The 23721-nt window shown below is 37.7% G+C and overlaps 1 protein-coding gene across 19 annotated transcripts in view; it reads right to left on the bottom strand.

Moving 5' to 3' along the window:
• Window positions 1-23721, bottom strand: part of ARPP21 (cAMP regulated phosphoprotein 21) — a 213064-nt gene that overhangs the window by 107776 nt on the left and 81567 nt on the right. For 4 of the 19 annotated variants that reach the window (XM_083827519.1, XM_083827520.1, XM_083827529.1 and 1 more), the window contains exon 2: window positions 13762-13861. The exons of 13 other annotated variants lie outside the window; for them this stretch is intronic. The gene's annotated coding sequence lies outside the window, so the exon portion shown is untranslated. Of the gene's footprint in view, window positions 1-12053; window positions 12196-13761; window positions 13862-19324; window positions 19514-23721 lie in introns of those variants that run through there. 2 more of the 19 variants (XM_083827510.1, XM_083827512.1) reach the window with 2 other exon arrangements.

Raw genomic sequence — 23721 nt, 5'->3', positions numbered from 1 at the left:
GAAACTATACCCAGAAGATGAGCTGTCATAAAAAGCACAGAATAGAACAATGAGCAAAAGCATTAGAAAGCCCTTCTCAATGAGCATCTGATAGCTGATCATCAACTGAAATTAAACAGAGGCTTCTAACAAAACCCTAAAAGCCCACCATAGGAGAGCAAGCCATTCTTGTATTAAGCACCAGGAAATATTTTCATGGTCTCGAAGGTATTGCATGCTTCAGTTACCAAAAGAGGAATTTTGAGATCCTTATGCTCCGAATAAGTATTGTCATGTCCTAGTTCAGAAGAGAAGATGAGCAGGTTTTAAGCCCAAAGAGTTTACCTAGGAGCAGGCAGCAGCTGCACACTGCCTGAGTGACAGCCAAGTTTCTTCTCCAAATAAAGCTGCTGAGCAGAGTGGTGAAGTCCTTTTCAGCTCCTGCGGCTGAGGTAGGCAGTACCTACATGTCAGGATCCTCCTCATCTCATGGTGGTTCTCCATTCACATGGATGGCTCAGAGGTACAAGCCCATACACTGAAATTATTGGGATGGGAGGATTCAGAGTGCACTTCTGACCTCTGAATCTACAGAGAGAATCCTCTCTGCCACTGGAGACAGATGTCAGATGATTTCCACTACACAACACAGTGACTACAAACTGACTACAGCATTACCTTAAAATCATCTGTACACACAGCCTTCGATGTTGCCAAACTTTTGTGGTTTAAAGCATAAACTTGCTGCTATTTGACCTTTACTTAAAAGTTGCAGTTTCCAGCATCAAGCAATTCTAAGGCAATCTCAGGTTTAAAACTGAAAACAAAAGCTTCAAGTCTTTGTGGTAGCTTCAAAGAAAAGCTTTAGAAAATAAACCCTATTAAAAAAAAAGCAAATAAAACAAATCCTATATTTTTTAATTTTGTACACACTACTACTCAGTTATCAGTCCTAGTCCTCTGAATCTACATCATTAGACCTGCAGTACAGAGTGCTCCTTCCTGTTTTCTCACATGTATGGATTTGTAAGCTGTCTGTTTAACCTTAAAAAAACAAGGACAGAGTATTTATAGTGGAAATGCTTGAAGCCTGATTTCCCACCTCCTCGTTTTCACTTTGTCCCCTCTCCGTCATCACCACAAAAACTGATGTAGTGATTGCCTACATTTTCTGTTCCCACATGCTACAGACCTTTGTGGATAAAAGGTTATTTAGACTTATTTATTGTTGGCATTTTAACACAAACTGTCAGATAGTACAGCTCTTTTTTTTTTTTTTTTTCCAGGACTGGCTGAAACACAAGCATCTCTGTAACAGTGCTGAGGCCACTGACCCACACTAGCCCTCAGTGGCAACAATGGTCAAACTTAACGTAAATGGGATGAACTGAGCTATTTTGGATCAGACTTCAGATCCTGAGACACCCAATTCTCTTTTAGAAAGAAAACAGGAGAAGAGCAGATATGAGGAACAGCATCCCAGCTGAAGCCTCTGTCTTCAGATGAATAAAGACTAGCATTAACTTTCCTCCCAACCTGCACATGAAATCCAGTATTTACAAGTTACAGCAGGATGAGAACAGTCTAATAATCAAAAAAAGAAAGTGATTTTTTTGTGATTTCTACCTGATTCTGTATTTCAAAGAGATCCTCTTGCTCCTAATGGATTTTCACCAATATTTTCCACTTCAATCTCCTGTCAGAAGACCTCACGTCAATCTCACCATCTTCAGCCAAGTAATAAACGACCATGTTCCCCCTAGCTTGTTATATTTCTACAAAGCTAGAAGGTCTGACCAGGAAAATAAATATGGATGGCCTACAGGGAAAACCTGTTTTCATGCATAATAAAAGGCTTCAAAAAAGAAAAAAAATACCCACACTCTTTTTTCTGTCATGATGACCATTTGAAGTTTTCCAGGATCAGCATGAAAAGATGCTTTGATTGAACTGGCTCATAAATGTCAATCACATACGTTTGTCAGAAGCTGAGTAACACAAACTTTTAACAAGATAATCAAATGTATCAATCAGCACCCTTGGAACGAGTTGTATGCTTTAGTCCAGCATTCAACAGAGTCACGCATGTCAAACACATGCCAATTTGTATCTCATTCCCAGACATAATCCTGACAAATTTCCCTAAAACCAAAATCATTCAACTAACTGGTCAGGCTCTCAGTTGGCAGAAAGCAGCACAGCTCTCGTGACTCCAAACACACCTCACTGACTTAGCAGGACACCCTTCTCCACTACCCAGCTGTATACAAATCTTTTGTACGTTTTTCTTCTTGTGCCAATACAGGTTCTTCATTTTAAATTGCTTTTCTGATTTCTTGATATTTTTCTTGTGCTGTGGGAAATAACTGTACATCACCTCATTCACCGCTGTTAGGCTTAAAAAAGCCAACTCCTTTTAATTGACATATAAACAGGTATACACCACTTCCATTATTACCTACACCTAGTGTGACTTCTATCAACTGATAGTCTGCTTCAGCCATTCCTTACACCTCTCTCCTACTCCTCCTCCACCAGGACTGCATTCTGCATTGTGCAGGCAGAACTCCTTCACGCCCTGCAGCATAGCACTGAACGCACTAGAGGAGCTCCTTTTCCACAAACACTAAAAACAGTTTCAGACAGCGATTATCATAAGCAATTGCAGACACGGAATGAATACTTATGGTTTCAATACGAAATGCTGATCAACAGCACAGCAGAAGTTACTGACTTCAGTCAGAGCTACTGCAGAGTCCATGAGTTGTAACAGAGAGACTACAGGTATCCAGCATGTTCTAGGGGAGAAAATTCAAGCTGTTTGTGGTAAACTGGGATTGCTGTTATAATAAAATCTGAAAGAATATATAGCTTAGTTTTATTTTTTTTAAATATATACATTTTAATTTAATGCAGAAGTTCTTAAAACTTGTTTTGGTTCTGCAAGTCAAGCTGTGCTTCTCGTACCTTCAATACTTTATTTTTTTAATCCACGCATTAAATACATTTTGCCTTACACACAGTAACTAAAAGCTCAGCTTTACTTATTCCTTTATTCAATTCTTCCTAAAGCCTAAAGCCAAATGCCTCATTAAGCAAGTTCATTTTGTTAGACACCACTATCCTATCCAAAATCTTGCAAGAGGCATATATTTTAGCAATATTCAATCCAATCTGGAGCTGCACTTCATTTAGAGTTTTGAATCTCCCAATAATTATTGCTTTTCCTTGTCAGATCTGCTCCCCCAAGTTTTATCATTGTTTGAGGTGCTTCTGAAGAAAAAGGAAATTAAGGCAAAACCAACATTAGTTAGCTTACTGTTCCAATAGTACAGGGAAATTATAAACATTTATAATTATATAAAAATACGTGTACATTTTACATAGTTAAAATTTATGTTTTAGTATATGGATATTTATACTTTATACAACTATATTAATCCCACTTTGTTAGTCCCATTTTGGATGGTCTTTGGCAATGCAGTCAAGAAACACCACACATTACAAAAAGAATGTTAAAACATGCCACAGTTTGAATTCAATGCAAACTATACTACCATCGTTTGGGAAAAAAAAAAAAAGGAAAACACCAATTAATACTATAACTTAGAATTTAAACTGGCTAATGATACAATGCATGTTACAAAAGCCAATGAAATAATTGCATTTGCTTCAGCTTATGCTCACTTGTGGAAATAACAAAGATATCAACATTCAGATCTTCTGTTAATTCCACTGTCTCTAAAACAAATGTTCTCAGAGATCCCCAATCTATGTTAGCACACATCTTAAGACAGGTACTGATATACATCACATTTTGTTATTAGCAACACCAGTACAATTAAAAAAAAATTCAACCAAAGCTACAAAAATGAAGCAGAGACAGGTTCAGGTATGCTCTACTGGCACGGGAAGGGTTAGCAAGAGGAAGAAATCCTCTCCAAAAGCAATTATTACAATTGTAACAAGAGAAAAGGCAAAAGCCCTGGTTTACAAAAGCAGCAGTGCCAGTTCCTAGAGTGGATTTGTAGCTTTGGCTGCTGAAAACATCTTGCCAGAAATCCTGTGGTTTCTGCATTATGTTTGACTTTTCCAGTGGGTAATTCCAAACTCCATGTGATACTGTGAACAAAAGAAGAGGCAGAAAAAGCATTTGGATGTCTATTTGTGTTTTTTTTTTCTGGGAAGAAATTATGACATATGTATGACAAAGAGAGCTAATTAGTTTTGTTGAAAATGTATCTGGCCACCCCAAATATACCCAGCCAGAAAGCTTCATGACACATAAACTAGTAAAAGAGCAATGAATACACAGCAGAAATCAAACTTTCAAGCCAACGTCTCCAAGGAATATGTCCTATTAAATTTCAAGTAGAAAAGCATATATTTTATCAAAAAGTACATTCAAAACAAAAATCAGAAAAAGTGAGATTTTTTGAGTACTTTAAATCTTGTTATACAGATTGAAGTCTCCACAAGTTTGAATACAATAATAAAAAAAACTCTATAATATCCAAAATTGTGTTTACCTGCTGTGAGACAATCTATCTTACTTGGCACTAGAAACCACTAACTACATCAGTAATCTAAAAATACTGAGATTTAAGTTACAGAATAGAAGTACAGGACAGAAATTCTACAGTCCATAATATATTCTATTTCCATGGCAGAATGGCTACATCGTCTCTCTACACCCCCCCATGCCCCCCCAGCCCATTGCTGTGCTACGTATCAGAGAGGAACAGCAATCTGATTATAAAGCAGAACACTGAAATGGTAGAGTGGAATATATATTAGTAAAGGTTGAGGAACAAAAACAGAGGTACTGGCTCTGCAACTGATATCTTTCAAAGATAGCTCTGTGCTAGAGGTTCCTTAAGATTTTATTTCCAGGTTTGGGTCTCCGCTAAATGGAACTGTTAAATGGGACCTTCACTTATACGTCTTTGGAAAAACAAAAGACCTTAATAAAAGTTCAAGAAAGTACCCATAAGATTTCTGAATTTAATGAGTACTCTGTAGCTTCAGATGTTCTTAATTCTTTACATAAAATCTCATACTGGCCAGTTATGAACATTTTAGCATGTAAATTGCTTTTCAGAAGCATCTTACAGTCTGTCTTTTATTGGTTAAGCCAAAGGATTTTTGTGACATTTAGGCAAGCTAAGCATGATCTTAAGTGCCTCTGATGCAGACCACTATCATTGGTACAGTTCTGCTGCCCGTTTAATTCAAGGACATATTTCATTCTGAGAGTTTTGAGGTACACATTTTATTCTCTATTTGCAAACAATCCTTTTAATGAACAAAATATGTTTCTTTAAATACCAAGTCGTGCAAGTACTTGGAAGATATGAGACAGAGCAGGTAAAAATTTGGCCCTGGAATTCTCATAAGGAAGGGAAAAATATTGATTCACAGTCTTCTAAATGAGGCAAGCTTGAGATCCTTTCTCTCACTGAAATTTTGAAACTGCTCATAAAATTAGTTAATTTCAATATATAACAATCAGGTGATGCTTTATAAATTTAATTAGTACAGCACCCAATGCCAGATAGAAATCAAAATGCATTACATGCATCCTTCATATACCAACGCAATTAGTAATATTTGTGTTTTCTTTTTCAAAGAAGAAAATGCCAAAGAGAATGTTCCACAAACTAAGTCAATTTGCTGTATGGGAGAGGGATTAAAAATTTGCTGAAGCACTCAACCACGTAATCCAGTGATTTTTTTTCTCCTCTCAACATTAAAAAAAAAAAACAAACACACAACTGTGAATGGAATACTGTTTGCCAATTTAATTGTATTTTGAGTCTAGCCTGACCCTCCCCCTTGCAAGAACTGAAGCCAGAAGACAAGAACTTTTGCAGAAGACAAAAACTGTTTGGCCAATATTTCTTAATATATTATGCTATTCTTTTGAGCCTCAGGATTTATTCTGATATCTTCAAGATATCCAAAGACTGATGAAACATGACACAACTATGAGAAAGGGCAAGTCAGTAACCACTCTGCTGCTGTAAGCCTGGTTCTGAGGAACTGTGATCCTTCTTGCAAATCAGCCTCCTTAATGAAAAAGGCCTTACCCTAAGCATGTTTTATCATCTAAGTGCAATGGCCAGAATTTATGCCCTTGTCTTTTCTCCTGGCATTAAAAATTATCTGCCTGAGAACTTTCTGCAAAAGACAACAAAAGAAGTAAAACTATCATCCTACATGTTTGGCTTTATTTATGACACAGTTTGTAGCAAAACCAATCTTCTGATCGAATATTGCTTTAAAACATGTATCTACTGTACTAGTTCAAACTGTGAAGAGGGAAAGAGGGAAAAATCGCAGTTTCTTACAACAGAATAAAACAAGCAACTATTTCAAATACAGTGTTGTAAGTGCCACAGTATCTCCAAATTCACAAAATATTCTTGAAATTTGGTTTATAACTATTAAACAAAAACAAACAAATAAAATAGTAAATAGGTTCCATTCCAGTATGTGGTTAAAACACCCAGGGAACTGTTAAAGATAGGTGCTGACTATAAGCATGCTTACAGATATTCCACTTTAAGCATATATCTACAGGAGCAAGTGTAAATAATCACAAAGAAGCAACTGTTCTGAAGATTCACTGGACTTACAATAATGCACGACTTTCAGATAAATCTGTATGATTGAATGAAACCTTTCACCCTATTATAGAAATGAAAAAATTGCAGTATAAAACACCAAGCATTTTCTTACTGCAAGAAATATGTCAATAAAATGAGCAACTACCCAACAGTATGAAAATTATGGTAATATCTGAAAACAAACCTAAGGGAGGACTTGAAAAAATAATTTAACAACAAATAGATTTGAAATTAGCTTCAGCTTCCTCTAAAACTTACTTATTTTCCAAAATATTTCCAATAGAAAGAGGTTTAATTATTGAGCAATGTTCTCTAAATTCTCCTTAAAATAGAAAAAAAAAATCAAGCTGACATTTCAAGAATTCTTTTTTGCTGAAAAGGAATGGCAGAGCTGCAATTTTTTTCCTTTTGCTATCACCTAATTTTCTATGTTGTGTATCTGATCAGTCACAGGCTTTAAAAACCAGCATTGACTTTTAAACACATGTGCAATATATACAGAACAACCAGACAAGTGTCTTATTCTTCCCTTAAAGTGCAACAGAAAAAAGAAAAAAAGTTACTTAATAAAACTATTGAATAGCTCAAAAAAAAAAAGGAATATAGCAGCAAGCTCAGTGCTTTAATTTACTTTCAAGTAGGACCATTGCTGCCATGAGTCAGAACACCTGAAGGCACAGTCTAGGATGCCTTCTAAAATAGTTAAGTGACTTACATTTAGGAAACCTCCATGATTTAAGAAGGACCAAGAACAAGCCCACCAGCAACTCATGTAACTGCACCACATAGGCCAACGTACCACAGGCTCAAACAAATACCACAAGCGAAATTTATTTCAAGTTGAGAATCATGCCAGAAAAGCCCTGATCCTCAGAAAGTCGTCCATGAATGGAGATCTGAAGCCACTTCACACCTATGATCTTGGCAAGTGTTATACCTAAGGGATATTTTTGTTGTTGTTGTTTTTGTTCGTTTGTTTTTTTTACATCAGTGGACAACTAAAGAGACAACACGCCAAGGACCAGCCATCTCTCTTCTTTCTACCCGCCTTTTGAATTTTGGTTCTCATGAAGAGAGCTGTTGAATTGCACAACCAGCTCATAGAAATTAAGCATGCAACCTGAGATCTCCCTGCAAGTATATGACCATAAAAACATTTGCTTTTATTGATGACTTTACCTTGGACTATAAGCAAGGAGTCTTGAAGTTGTGGCTGTCATAGCCACTATATCATGATACATTCTTCCAACACCAATTCAAGATTATCAGCAGTTGCAAATACAGCACCTCTAAAACGAAAGGCTGCAGCTGCTTTTCAAGTATTCCAGGCATGATCTTGAAGTCTAATTTGTGATTTTAACATTACAAAATTAAATGGATTGCATCCTTTTTGATGAGGGGAATATTTTTAATCCATGTTTACACAGCATCCTCCATAGCAAATTTTGAAAGGAGCTGCCTAGAGCTACCATAATACAGTAAACAAATCCACCAGCCAGTATGAGACAATAATGCAATACATATGTCTAGGGACAAAACCAAATCTCTTAAAACAGTAACAGTTATATCAACATCCTGTTATCAATGTTAAACATGCATTTCTCAAAATGTAGGATAACAAAGGCTCTTAAGCATTCATTAGTGTCCAAGAAAATTTGGACACCTTAGACCCTTATGAAAATCCCAGCTTCTAGTCAAAGATACAACAAAACAAAATTTCCGCACCTCAATTTCAATTACAGCAAATAGAACAAAATCATTTCAAATAGAATACCCTGCTGATGATTACAAATTGCCATGCTGCTCCATGCAAATTTCTCCCAATTTCAACAGGAGTCCTAGAAAGAGGATGACAGCAGAAAGCATGATGAACAAAGTAACACTGACTGTGTAGCTATCTTCTTCAACTGAGCAGAAATAATCAGACCCTCACAGGACCAGTTTCAGGTCAATCTTCCAGTATGTGTAAGTTACTTCATATGGCTAACTAAAACACTCAAACATCGGAGAGCCAAACTGAACAGGATAAAGGAAAGATGAGAGTGGAAGCAGGCTAAAAGCTGACAGCCTAGGAATCCCACCACTGGACTAGAGGGACCAAGGCTCGCTATGCCGCCAGGGCAAGTTGGTGATGTTAGCTTCAGCAGACACTGTGGGTTTACTTCCTCACTGTTCTAAGTTTCAATAATCTCCTGACATCTACATGGTGAAATCTTGACACAGGAACTGTTAACTGTACTGCAGGACAAGGACCAAAGGTTGACTAGATTGCAAAATGGTCCCATACCTTCTGGTCAACAAAATAAAAATATTATTTAAGTATTCCTTTGCTTATATCCGTAATCCAAGTAAGCAGTATTTCAATCTGGTTTTTCAAAAAAAATAAATATCAGAGATCATTTGGAACTTACTGAGACATAACAGGGTCATAATGGGAGCTTAGAGTTTTAATCTCATTGTATGCATAAATAACTATTTCTTCTTGTATCAGTTTCTATTGCAAAAATGGTAAATGAAGGAGAAGAACTGGTTTCTATGCAGAGTTCACAGGGAGGTCACATCTTAGTAGATGGCATTCGTGACCTGATTTTTATCACCATCAGGCACAAATAAATTTATATGCAAAAAATACAATAATGTTAGATTTCAAGAGAGATTTTAAGCACACAGAAGTCAAGATTTTCAAAGTGATGATCCCCACAGCATGCACAATGTGTTATAAGAAACATTATGCATTGGTATATTCTATGTTTTATGTCTTAATACATATGTGCAGCTTAGCTTAGTTATGATTGTTGGAGGAACCATAAGCAGCCATCCCAAGAATTTCATTCTCAACTAGTACTAATGGAGTTTTGGTACATAATCTCCTTGTCTGTTTCAAAACTACGGGAAGAGAAGAAAGGAAAACTTACAATAGGGCAAGAAAAGGAAGGGCGAATGTTATCACTTCCACGTGTTCTAATTATCTAGGTATACAGTACACTTGATATTTAAAAAAAAAAAGCTAAAAGCACCAAGTATTAGGAATGCCAGTACTTACACTAATACACTTTTAAAATACCTTGCAGGTAAATCTACTATCCCTTTTATACCCTACTTTGCTACTGCAAGTTTAATGTGCTACACCTACACAGTTGTATCCCCTTTGTGTTCTCAGTATGGATGCAGCCAGCCAAGAACAGACCTTGGAATTTAAGTCAACTTAAAGGCCTTCCATTTTCCACTAACAGGTCATAATAAGATCTTCTGTGGCAGAAGAGAAACTTTTCAGTGTGCAATAATATGATACCAGAAATAACACTAAGGGCCAATGAGTTTTGAAGATGGACAAATTCAAGCTAAAGAGAAAAAACATTCCCTCTTTCCTTATCCCCAGGAGTCAGACATGAGGTCTATATCCTAACCCATTCTCACAAACCATATGAAAATGCATTATCATACAAGTCTTACAGCATTCGCTGCTATATGTTGTTTATTCAGTGTGCATGTTTATTACTTTCCCAGCTCCTTTTCATCTTCTCAATATAGACAAAGCCTGTGAGACTGCACAATCAGTTAAATCAGTGGGACCTGACCAACCCTTTAAGTACCATGACAAATGTGAATACGAATTATTATGATTTCCAGCTTTGGAGATTATTCTGTGGGTTGGGGAGAGAAGGAGAGGTGAGGGAGGAATAAAAGACCATCTCTCACTCAAAGAGCTTGGCCTTCATATTTACATTTTGCAGATTTTTTCCCCCCTCATTTCTAACACATTTTCACATACAGAAATTGTGAAAGAGGAAAATTCTAGCCTTCCTTTGACTGTTTTCTCCTCAAAAAAAAAAATAAAATCCAGACACACTATTGCTTTCTGAATCTTCACATTTCAAAACCTCAAACAGCTAGGAAACACCCGATTATTGCCAAGAAGCGTCTTTGAAGAACAAGGGATAGATAAGCAGTTCACTGCACTTTTTCATGTCTTTTCTTCATCTGACTTTTCCTAATCCTTATCCACATTATTCCCATTTTAAATCCAGACAAGTTTTATGATACTTCTAGTCTAATAGGAGATTTAAAAGTGAAGGGTCTGAGACTCATTACATTTGTATATGACTGTGCCCAATGACAGGTGCAAAGGCTGGCAAACAACCACTGGCATGTTCAATTATGCCTAATGTTACATTTTCTGTTACTCAATCAAAGGTTAGAATTTGAAAGGCTAATAGCCTCCTAAAAGGTATCATCTGATAGGACTGTCAGGTTCAACAATGGGTCTTTCGACTGTCTTGTAAACCTTCATTCTGGGAAACATTTACAGACCTCACAAAATCAAAATATCAAGACACTGACAGAGTAGAAAAAACACAAACTAACCAGCCTTCAGCATCCATACTAGTGGCTTGACATCTCAGAAGAAAACGAGGCTGGACATGGGAGTGCCAACTGAATGAAACCTCTTCTCACCATAATAGTATACTAAAACCAGCATCTCTCTCAAATATACTTGCTTTGACCAATAAAACTTCTATTTTCAGAAAACCAATATAAACCCAGAATGTTTACATACCTATTCACAAACATTTACAGAATCAAGTTTCTTTCACTGAAAAGAGCATGTCACCAATTTAAAGAAAAACAAACAAACAAACAAAAAAACCAACAGAGAAACGATAAACATGGCAGAAGGTGGGCACCTGCTTCCTTCCAATGGTGGTTTTAGAAGCAACAGTGAAGGAAAGCCTAGCACTTGCAAGCACGCTGTCTACCGCACATGATCCCAGTCCATGCAGTTTGAAGCTGGTGAGACCAGGGTGCCACAATGAAAAGATTTCAAGCTTATCAGGAGAAGAAAACCTGAAGATTGCCTGTCTACACAACAATCCTGATTCAGTCCATATTACACCTATAATTCATATCACCAACTACTGCCTGGTTCTCGACTATTTCATCTTCTACCAAAACATTGCATCTCTCATGTATTGATTGTGATCAGAGCATGACACAAACATAATTATTCTGGAGGCTCTGCTAATTTTTAATACTTGGCACATCCTAAACAATGAAGCATATAGCATTTCAGTACATTACACATGCTTAAATAGGACACGTTTGTTTACAGCTTAAACAGCTGCATAAATATTATCGTGTTCTAGGATAGATAGAGCTAAGATTATCAGCAATATTGGGCAGCAAGTATACTACGCAAAACTTAAATAATTATTTCAGACTGATTACACTACAAGCTGTAATTTTTTTCGTATTATCCTTTGCTTCAGAGAGGAAAAAGTACAAAAGGAAAGAAAAAGTAAAATAATTTTCAAAAGGTGTCCTTATTCCTGTAACTTTCCCCAAATCACTACTAACTACTTTAGGTTCAACACTATCGTAATAAAGGCATCAGTTTGAAGACATGCAGTCGCTTTCCTGCTCACTGTTCAGAAGAATGTGACTTACCTTAATAAAAATAAAATGCTACAAATGCATCTGCCTCCCATGCTGTTTGGCTACATGAATGTGAATTTCTGCTGCTCTTTCTTCATCTGCCTCCCACCTATGTTTGTTCAATGCAATGGACCCTTTTTTCCAGTGTATGGGACTGAAAAAGGAAGAGTTTAATAGATCTTTGATCTTGGCTGCAAAGTCTAGGCACAACTGTAAAATATAACTCTTTCACATAGTCAATTAGAGAGGCTAGAATCAGTCTTCTAAAACAGTTTAAGGCTTTCCCGCTCCTCAAAGGACTTGTCTACAAAAACTACTGAAGGATAAAGCCTCAGACTGAGCAGACATAATGAAAGCAGGCAGTTTTCATATTTTTGGTGGAAACCACTACTGGCAATATAACAACTAACAGGCTACTGGAGAAGGACAAAACACTTGGCCATTCAAGCATCACTCATGCAGCATTGTGAGATGGGTTGCAAACCACTGGCGATGCACCTACCACTGCTCTAAAAGACCTCCTCTAGAGGCTATCCCTTCCTTTCTTCTCATCATCGGATGCCTTCCTGTTATCCTCTGTGCTATACGAAAGGTCTCTCAAGCCTTTAACTTCTGGATAGTCATTTTCTTTGGGTTGCCAGAGGTTCAGATACAATAGGATTGGAGGAAACTTTTTGAATTTCAGCGGAAGTAATTTTCTCAGTATGTGAACATTTAATATCTTGTAACAATTGATTCAGATATCAGACTGCACTGACTCCTTGCCACAGCAGAATTAGCAGTATTGCAACTGAACTGAAGTTGGGATTGGCAACGCTACTGCTCCAACCTTCCAACACCATAATCACATGTGGCTTCTAGCTGTAATTCCATCCAAGTACTATACTCCCTATTAGGGGCCTCTAGATCAGCTTACCGTCTTCTATACTGAAAATACTCTTTCTTCTACAGAACTCAAAGCTCTTCTCATTTACGTCCAAAGATTAAGAAATCTGTGTGAGCAACCTGACAAACTGTGGATATAACCTAACTAAAAACATGGCAAAGCATTTAAATGACTTTTTCAAATTTTCCAGAAGTAAAAACATTCACATAATTTTCTTTTAAAATCACTTCTTCACTTTTTATAATCTCTTATGAAAAATGTTTGTTGACATAATTTGTTAAATATTTGTATTAATCCAGGTATGTGAACCGGTATCATACAAGAAAGAACTTTGCATACCTAGCTGGAATCTCTGGCAACTCAGACAAGGGTGGTGGGAGAACAAAGAAAAAAAAACACAAAAGAATTACATACTAATATAGAGCCCGAGGTCTGAAGGGATAATTTAAGTACATTAAATTTATTTCTGTTTCAAGAGACACAACATAAAACTTATTTCAATGGTCTTTAGTTTCTCTGCCAAACACTTTGAGAATGGTCCAAACTCAAAATTACCTCCCAGGAGAATACCTCAGGTTGGAGCTTTTTTGCATTGATTCTGGGCTTGCTCCTATACTATAGATTATTGGTTCCAGATGTGAACCAGAGATAGTAAAAAGCTTTACAACTACTACATTTTTGTTTTCTTGGTACCTTCAGTTCCTATAGAATCCCCTGGAGGAATCAGCTGTCTTTTCATCTGTGGACTGTCTCTTGGGAAACATGTTTTTGAAAAAGTCTGATCCCAAGGATGTACCATAAGACTTGCTCTTGTAAGAGCAGTAAGACTCTCACCTGAAATGCTTTCTTGAAAGATTTCATTCTCTTCTTAGTGTCTGTGCTTGGTTAAATCACTGAATATTTATGTGATACTTCAGAGCCTTTGACTGGCCATCTTTAAAAAAAAAAAAAAGAAAAAGAAAATAACCCAAATGGTATTTTTTTTTTTTTTAAGAATAGAATATTAGAGTAACGAAACATTTTTCCCCCGTCACCACATTATACATATATGTAATTGGTTGACGCACGTGATTTTAAGAACCAAAGAGGCCATTAGTTTACTTGCTTAAATTTAGCCTGATCGTTTTTATGCTTTCCCTCTACCTTAGCTCTATTTTACAGCTCACAGCCACAATGAATGCAAAAATTTAGTTGCAGCCTATGATGTATGTTTATATGAAAATAAAACCTGGGCATGAGTAAAACAAGGTGTCACCAAACACTGACTGCAGAGTTATCTGCAATTAAAGGGTTCTGGGGAAACCATAGTCAGCTGAGTGTCAACCTGCTGGGGACAAAAGAGTAGTGACACCCTGTAACCACTGACACACTCCCGTAATTAACACTAGAAGATTCACAGCTGCTTTAGCAGACCATAGGTAAGTTTTCTGCAACATTAAGTCCTAACAAAATATACATGCAAACTAAATAGCGACATACATGAAAGACAATTTAGGCTTCTGCCTCACTCTACATACAAAGTTACCGAATGCAAGTGCCCTACTTGTTCATACAGCGGATATACATTCTCATCAGACACTCAAAAACACAAGGCAACAGTCCGTAACTCAATCCATGCCTCACCACAGTAGGGAAACACCGTCTTTTGGCTCTACCGGCTGATATAAAAGGTTTCCATCTGACCTTTCAAAAAGCTAGTTAATGCTAAATACATTAATGTTTTACTGTTACCCCAGGCTTATTTTATTACTAAATCTGGACTTCACGCCACTAGCCACCTGTTTCGTGCAACATTTAAAATACATTACACATTTTCAGCCATATAAGGAACCATTACAAAACCAAACCAAGGACTCTGCACCAGGGAAGCCACTCTTGTGTGTGGAGGGAAGACAACAGGCATTGGAGTGCTGCTGCCTGATTCACAGCAGTGCGGCACATGGGTAATGCCAGGTATCAAAAAAATCATAAAATTCAAAAGGAATTCAGAGAAACAGGATGTTACTAAAAAAAAAAAAAAGAGAAGACTGGCTGGAGCTAGCTGCAGCAAGTGGGAAACTGTAAGATTTCCAATCATAAGAGAAAACTTGGAGATCAGGAAAGGCACCAGAGCAGCTGGAAAAGAAAAAAGATAACTCCTGTTTCAAATTAAACTCTGCGTTTATGTGAAGAACAAGATGGGAAAAGCAATTAGAACACTTCTCCCACATCCATGGCTGGTACCACCTTGCATAAACAAGAAAACAGGAAAGGTGCAAACAGCCACGATGGAGGGTACCTGGTGCTGCACAGCAGTCAGAACAACTACCCAAGATGAATTTACAGCAGTAATTAAAGATGTTTAAAAAAAAAAAAAGCCCATACCATGCTTAAAATTAGAATCATAGAATATCCCAAGTTGGAAGGGACCCATAAGGATCATCAAGTCCAACTCCTGGCACCGCACAGGTCTACCCAAAATTTTAGACCATGTGACTAAGTGCACAGTCCAATCGCTTCTTAAATTCAGACAGGCTTGGTGCAGTGACTACCTCACTGGGGAGCCTGTTTGAGTGCGCGACCACCCTCTCGGTGAAGAACCTCTTCCTGATGTCCAGCCTAAACTTCCCCTGCCTCAGTTTAACACTGTTCCCATGGATCCTGTCACTGGTGATAACAGAGAATAGGTCACCTGCCTCTCCACTCCCTCTTGCGAGGAAGTTGTAGACTGCAATGAGGTCCCCTGTCAGCCTCCTCTTCTCCAGACTGAACAGGCCCAGTGACCTCAGCCGCTCCTCATACGTCTTCCCCTCTAGGCCTTTCACCACCTTCGTCGCCCTCCTCTGGACATGCTCCAACAGTTTAACATCCTTTTTGTACTGTGGTGCCCAGAACTGCACACAGTACTCGAGGTGAGGCCGCACCAGTGCAGAATAGAGAGGGACAATCACTTCCCTCGACCGACTAGCGATGCCGTGCTTGATGCATCCCAGGATACGGTTGGCCCTCCTGGCTGCCAGGGCACACTGCTGGCTCATATTCAACTTGCTGTCAACCACAACTCCCAGATCCCTCTCTGCAGGGCTGCTCTCCAACGCCTCGTCGCCTAGTCTATACGTACAGCCAGGGTTGCCCCGTCCCACGTAAAGGACCCGGCACTTGCTTTTGTTAAACTTCATGTGGTTGGTGATCACCCAGGTCTCCAATCTGTCCAGATCTCTCTGCAAGGCCCTTCCACCCTCAACAGAGTCCACAACTCCTCCAAGTTTAGTGTCATCAGAAAATTTGCTCAAAACATCTTCTAGTCCTACATCCAAATCATTTATAAAAACATTGAAGAAGACTGGTTCTAAAATGGAGCCTTGGGGGACCCCACTAGTGACCATCAGCTAGCCAGATGTGGCCCCATTTACCACAACCTTTTGAGCCCTGCCCGTCAGCCAATTGCTCACCTATTGTATGATGTTTTTGTTTAGTTGTATGGTGGACATTTTGTCCAGTAGGATCCTATGGGAAACCGTGTCAAAAGCTTTATTGAAGTCCAAAAAGATCACATCAGCTGGTTTCCCTTGATCGACTAGATGGGTGATCTTATCATAAAAGGAAATCAAACTTGTTCAGCAGGACCTACTCCTCATGAACCCATGTTGGCTGGGACCAATGACTGCATTGTCCCCCAGGTGCGCTTCAGTAACTTCAAGGATCATCATCTCCATTATTTTACCAGGCACTGACGTGAGACTGACAGGCCTGTAATTGTTAGGGTCTTCTTTCTTACCCTTCTTGAAAAGTGGCACAACATTTGCCAGCTTCCAGTCTACTGGCATAGAACGGTAATATGAAAATTACTAAGAACTTTAATTAGGACAAAGCAGAAATACATTTTTATCCAGAACCACTGAAAGCTATTTCAGAAGCTGCTGAAATCAGCAGCAAGTCACTAACACAGCAAAGCACTTAAGGTAGCTTAAGGAATCACTTAGGGAAGCTGCAGCAAGTTCCAGGCCATGTCCAAGGACGAAACCGTGATGCCACAAAAGTTGGTGGAAGCTTTCAAGGCAAAAGCCAGAACTTCACGCATATACCGAGCACAGAAAACCAGACAATGTTAAAATGTTTTAAGTTGCCTCTATTTGTCAACCTCTGAGAAAACCCCATTGAATTAGAACTTCGTTTCTCACTCAAAATAAGAGGCTTGATATAGAAATTACAAACCCAAGCAGAGATGTAAGAGGCAACTGAGTTCTTATGTATACCTGCACAATCACTGCAATATCATACATTTTCATGATACAGATTGAAAAGCTGTCTGGTAAAATATTTACACTCTAATAATTAAAAGGATACATAAACAAAGGAGACATTTTAAATAACAGTTATTTTAGAATCACAGCTTTCTAAGGAAAATTAGTATTTTTGAGACACTGAATGGAAACTAGCACAGGGAATTAAAAACAATTATTTTTGTTGTTCTTTTAAATTAAAAGGGGAATGACCTTGCATAAACTCTCTATACAAACTGAAGATTAAAAGGCATGTAAGAGGGGAACTCAAACCTATAATAAAACCGGTGATATCTACTTTGCAACCTTATCAAAAGCTTCCTCCTCAAACCATTTTGTCCATTAAATGCTGTCCTGCAAAACAAAAATCTACCTACTTCAGTGAAAGCTGTGCAACACTTAAAATTGGCATTTGTGAATGCGTTCTATTTATTTGCACGAATCATCAGATTAAAATATACTGTTTAAAAAACTATCCACTATCCTGACCAGGTCTAACGAACTCCTGTTATACATAACCATGTATTTCTAGATATAAAGTATAAAATAAACCAGTTGAAAGAAACCTATCACTTTTAAGCTTTGCTTCAGGTGCTAGAATTCTTAAGTTTTAACATGGCTATGACTGTATTTTTTAAACATATGTAAACTTTGCTTTTCAAATTCTGTACATCTTGCTCAAGTTCTCTGACATTATCCTCCTCTAAAACTACCAGAAACACATTGTAGCTTGCACCGTGGGGAAAAAAAAAAAAAGAGAGAAAGAAAAAACTGACTAAATAAAGGCAATAATACCTGACACCGACAGCAAAGATAACAGCAGCAACTACTTAGCGAACATCTTCACATTTGATTGAAGGACTACACACAAATAGCAACTGTGACCAAGCTAACTTGTGAAAGATACCGTTAACTTGATTGTACCTAATATTAACACAAGAGTGGTCACGCTTATATTCCCGTAGTGCCCCTTTATTATAAAACACTCAAAAATGCCATAGTCTCTAATTAAGAGGGGAAAATACATTCAGGGAACGAGTACCAAAAATGGGCATTTCCTTCAGGATGAGGACACTGAAGAATACAGAGGTTAAATTAGCAGTGAAGTTGGTCAAAACAAGAATTGAAAGGTTAGCAAAATCCCCTTCCCCAGGTACACAGCCTTAATTCTCCAGTAATTTCCATTCTCCAGTGCCCACTTTACACACAGAAATGTTGGTGGAAGAAGTTTATGCACGAACATGTGCATAAAGCTGAAAAGCAGCCACTGACAAAGCTAAGTAAACTTAGAAATATTTTTATGACTGTTCATCAGGAGATAAGGCATATACGAAACCTAAAAGTTCAGCAGTTTTAACAATAGTGATAAGAATCAGAAAACAAATTTACATGCTTCTTTTGTATGACCCTCTGAAGCACACTGCAATTAACTGTAACCTCTGTATCAAACCATTTTAGAAACAAGTAGTACAAGATCATAGGTAAAAGAGTGAAAGACCAATAAAGACATTTATTCATGTAAAATTCTGTCTACAAGATCTGTTTCATTATAAATTTAATTAGACTGAAAGAACACTTACAAGCAATTTATAGTAACGGCTCAGATTTACTTTCTGAGAAAGAGAAATGAACTGAGAAAAAGGCATTATGCAAGACTGCACTGTAGTACTGACAACAAATACAGGGAAAAACAAGTAGTCACATCAGCATCTAAATAGTACTGTGATGATATTTTAGTTATTTACAACAACTGTAGGATTGAAAGCAGAATGGTACTCTTCATATTTCTACTCCCCTGATTAGCAGCACCTACACTTCTGAAAGCAGCCTCTCATCTTTCAGTTTCACAGTAGGACTGCTTCTCTAGGGTATCCTGAAGAGGCATGGGCACAGCAGCTGAATGCTTTATTAAAGGATGCTGTAGAGCACCAGTGCAAACCAAACAAGGCAATCAATCAGTAAGGATGATCAGTTCAATTTCAGTCTATGACTGCTTTCATTACCTGAGTTAGAATTCACTCCCAGCATGTTCCAAAGTCTGAGAATATTCATTTTTACCATAGGTATAAATACCATAGGTTTTATCCTCACTGCCTACCACATAGTACAAACACCTGCGTAACATACGGACATACCTATGGCATACTTTTCATTGTGGAGCGCAAATGATGGTGGAAGTGCATTTTTGTTTGAAAACAATTCCTTTTTTTTTTTTCCTTCCTTTCCTTGCTCCCCAATTTAATTCTTGTTTGAAAAATTTCAGTGATCAAAGATGGTTGGTTGCCTATCTTCCTTCCATGAAGACACCACACTTCTTGAAGCTGAGTGTGAGGAAGGGAAATTCTGCGCAGGAGAATGTTAAGAAGAAAAATATAAAATAAAAATTGATTATGGATTTCTATTGCTAGGGTATCTTTCTCCAAGTTACTGTCTCATGGTAGACCCATTCCCCTCTTGAAACTGTTTCACATTGCTCACTCACAATACACCCAAGAAACATACTCTGCTTTTTGGAAAAATGCTTTTTTCTGGAAAAGCTGTTTTTTTGTTTGTGTATATGACAATATTGATATGGTATATATACAGGTCTCCAACTGGCACTATTCGTAGCTATCCCCACCCTTCGCCGAGCCCCTTGTTAAGACACAAGTATTTAAAAAGCTTCCACAGGAGAAGAATAACCCTGCACGATCCAAATAGCAACCTCAGACAGGCATTTGGAAGCACTGAAGATCTGTCCCTTTCCAGGATAAAAACGTTATGGTGCATCATTGTCTGTACCATAGGATATTTTTTAAAAGGCAGCAGCCCTCTTTTACTGCTATGGACTCAGGGAACATACACTCTCAGTGGAATAGGTAGCCAATTTTAAAAAGGGTCTTCTTCTGTTTCTTGAAGCAAACATGCATTTTATGACTGTAGCTCATGCAGGGCAAAGAAGAACAGGCCTCCACTGACCCATTACCACTGGCAGCCTTCCCCCTGCACTTTACAGCCAGGCATCATTGGAAGCAGCTCTCCTAGAGAGCTACATACTTATTCACAGTATCGGTATTAGCCCAGCATCATCCTCCTCATGTTAAGTTGCTTTGCATCTTGTCAGCCATCTTCTCAACAATTTTCATTCAGGGAACACTAATGAGCCAGAGAATGGGGATAATGAAGACTACATTTTGCATCTGCAGCCATCCTGGTGGGCTGCAATACACAAAGCAATCTTATTTTCATAGCAGCTTCCCTTATCACAAGACAGGGGCTCACCTATTCCATTTTCCAAATTTTCCACAAAGCTGAAAACAAGTGTTTCACCTTTCTCTTTCCAGATGTAGCCTAGTTGTTCTATGTAAATAACACACTCCAATACACTGGCTTGGAAAGGCAATTTAGCAGCAGACTGGTAATCCAGTCATTTGGGAAACATCCCTACTTTAGTTTTACTCAGAAATACAAGTGTTGCATTTTTAACTTGAGAGACCACAAAATACATGGATGCACATTTTGGAAGGAACTTATAGCCATACCTGCTCCCTCCTGCAGAAATACATTTAAGTTGCACATTTCTCCGAGTTGTAGCAACATGGACTAGCATTTGCACACCTTTATTTGCAAGGATTAAAGCTACAGAATTACGTCAGCAAAAGTGAGAGCTTTTCTTCAGCCAACTTAATTGTAGGCTATGTTAAAAAAAATAAATTGTTCCATGTCTTCTGTGCAACAATAGCCGTTTACACATGTGCTTTAAAAAAAAATATCACAAATTATCTCCTCAGGAAACAGCTAAAGTCAATAGTTCAGTTATCATTCAGTACTTTGGCACCATTACCTATGGAATAAACAATTTGTTAATATGACACCCCACTAAAACACAGAGTGACTCCACGGCACAGAATTTCAGGTTTAACTGGTGAGAAAATTCTTCAATTCAATGGTACTGGAGAGATGACTGAATTGACTGGCCCCCAGTCTGAAAATTAACCCACAAAAGAAAATCAGTTCATAACTACTATACATCATCTTTGCATATTACTTGATTACATTTTGGAATACTCCAATTGTTGCTTTCAGAATAAACTCACAGAGTACAGCGGGCAATTAGTGAACTAGACACTAATGTCAGTTACTGAAAAAAAAACAATTAAATCAGTAATTAGCAACTGAATGCAGGCATTTCTCCTGATATATCTCACCAACAACATAGAGAGGTTAAAATGAGAAACAAAATGTATAAAAAAAAGACTGTTTCCAGGAAAAATAATCCTCAACATTCAGATACCAGTAGCAAGTTACATCATTTTTATTTCCCTGTCTTTACAAGGAAAATCTATAAATGCATTAGGTATTTAGCACAGGTCCTCAAATGCAGATAGTTAGATGTCTTACTCTATAACTATCTTTATAGTCAGTCTCCTCTACTTTAAATGTGATACATGGCTACACAATTATAATTAAAATTACAAGAATATAGAGCCTTCAGGCTTTGGTGCAGTTTCCAAGCTTATTCAACAAGTGTACAGATTACATACAAATAAAACTACATCCATTTTTCTTTTTTCATTGCATAATACACTAATACAGTAAACTGCATCCAATGCAACACACGAGGTGCTGTGCTACGTGTGGGGTCTTCTGCCCACACCCCAGACAGCAGTCCATCTGAAAGGTCAAAGAGCCAACACATAAGAAGTCTTTGACAATAAACACAGTCAGAAGCATTTAATTCTGTGTCTTTTCCATTACATTTTATTTTCTGAGCAACTGAAAAACCATGATATTTATTGCAATATTATTAATACAAAAATGATCTCTACATAAATAGATGGCGAGCTCAGGACACAACATTTTCCAGCAGCAAACACACGATCCTACAGAGCTACGGAATTTGAACACAGACCCAAAGGGCCCTAGATACACTGATATGAACTAATACATGAAGAGGTTCAAAAGCATAAGGTCTTCTAGAACCCACCACAAAACCTTGTTTTACAGATGCAGTCAGGACTGTTTTGGTGCTCTTTCCTTAGGAGATACCAGAACAGAGTCCAAGAGACCTGGGAACCACCATAGCTTGAATAATGATAACATACTTTAAAGAACAGGTTTGAGTATAAACTGCCTAAATTCCTACAGAATCATTTTAAAAAGCACACAACTATGCTGAAAAAATCAAAGTTTTCGGTCATTTCAAATACAGGCATGCAACTGATGTGGACAGATGCAAGAAACAAAACCTAAGACATGTAAGCAAACATGGCAAAACAAAGAAAGTCCAGGCAGTTTAACAATGGAAAGCACACACACGGCACTTACAAAAGTGAAGACCCAGTAGGAAGAATGGTCAGATGATATAAGGAACAGAACAATTGTTTCACACATGAAAGGGACCAGGAAAAAGGCAGAGACATAAATGCTAGCGTCGGCTTGAAATAGGAATGTAAAGAAAAAGAAGTTTATATTAGGATAGCAGCGACTTCCTCTAACATTTAACTTCCCTTTCAGTAATTTTTAAGTCAGGGCTGCAGGCTGGTTTTAATGAAGATCCCATGTTTGTGTGTTATACCTAAGGATGCAGTAAGTCATAACTTCAGTGTGCTTTATTTCCCGCTCTACTGTTGCCAGAGGAATATAACATTGGATGCTCTCTGTATTTTTTTTCCCTCCTCCACTTGGGTTGTAAGGCTACTTGAAATTATCTCAATTTTACAACATTTAACTATAGTACCTTAAATTACTGGCCCAGAAATAAACCAGCAGATGTCAAAAACAGAACACTGGAATTCCTTTTATTGAAATCACCTGTCCATCAAATGTCTGCATGTGAGGACCTGTGCTAATTCCTTTTATTGAAATCACCTGTCTGGACAGACATTGAAACCACTTGCATAACACAGCTGATATTCTGAAGAGCACTTGTGCGTTAGGCCACCACATGCCAGCCTCATTCTAACTACTGTATGTAGATAGCAAAGGCTACATTGCAAGGGAACACTTAACTGCACATCAGAAGTACCTGGGTTAGTTGTGCTCTTCCTTTGTTATGATCTTCAGCCAATGTGAATCTAAAAAAACATATTCCCATGCCACAAAATCTGTTCTTAGTACACCATGCAATTTGAATTGTGTAGTCCGTTGTGATTTTACATGCAAGTCAAACAATCAGGTGTTACTGTAATTTCTCTCAAAGGACTGAAGTAACTGGCACTGATTTCGTTTTCCATAGTTTGAAATTGTGCTATTTAATCAATAAAATGTTTTATTAAGGTACCACTGATATTTTCCCCATTTTGTTTTGTGAAACTCTTATATTGAAGCAGTTTTATTATACAAGGATTTAAAATACTTAACAGCATTAATAAAAGATGTGACAGAGGTATATGTTATTAAACAAACTGAAAGAGATGCCAAAGAAGTTTACATTTTGACTTTCATGATCTGGACATGACTGCAATATTACTGCAATAAAGGAAAGAATTAGCAGCAATTCTTTGAACATAGAGCTCTCTAAGAAATCATCTGTAGAGGAAAAATCATAATT

The sequence above is a fragment of the Anser anser genome (genome assembly GCF_964211835.1).
Source record: "Anser anser genome assembly, chromosome: 2".
Taxonomy (NCBI): Eukaryota; Metazoa; Chordata; class Aves; order Anseriformes; family Anatidae; genus Anser; species Anser anser.
This window is presented reverse-complemented; position numbering and strand designations above follow the sequence as displayed.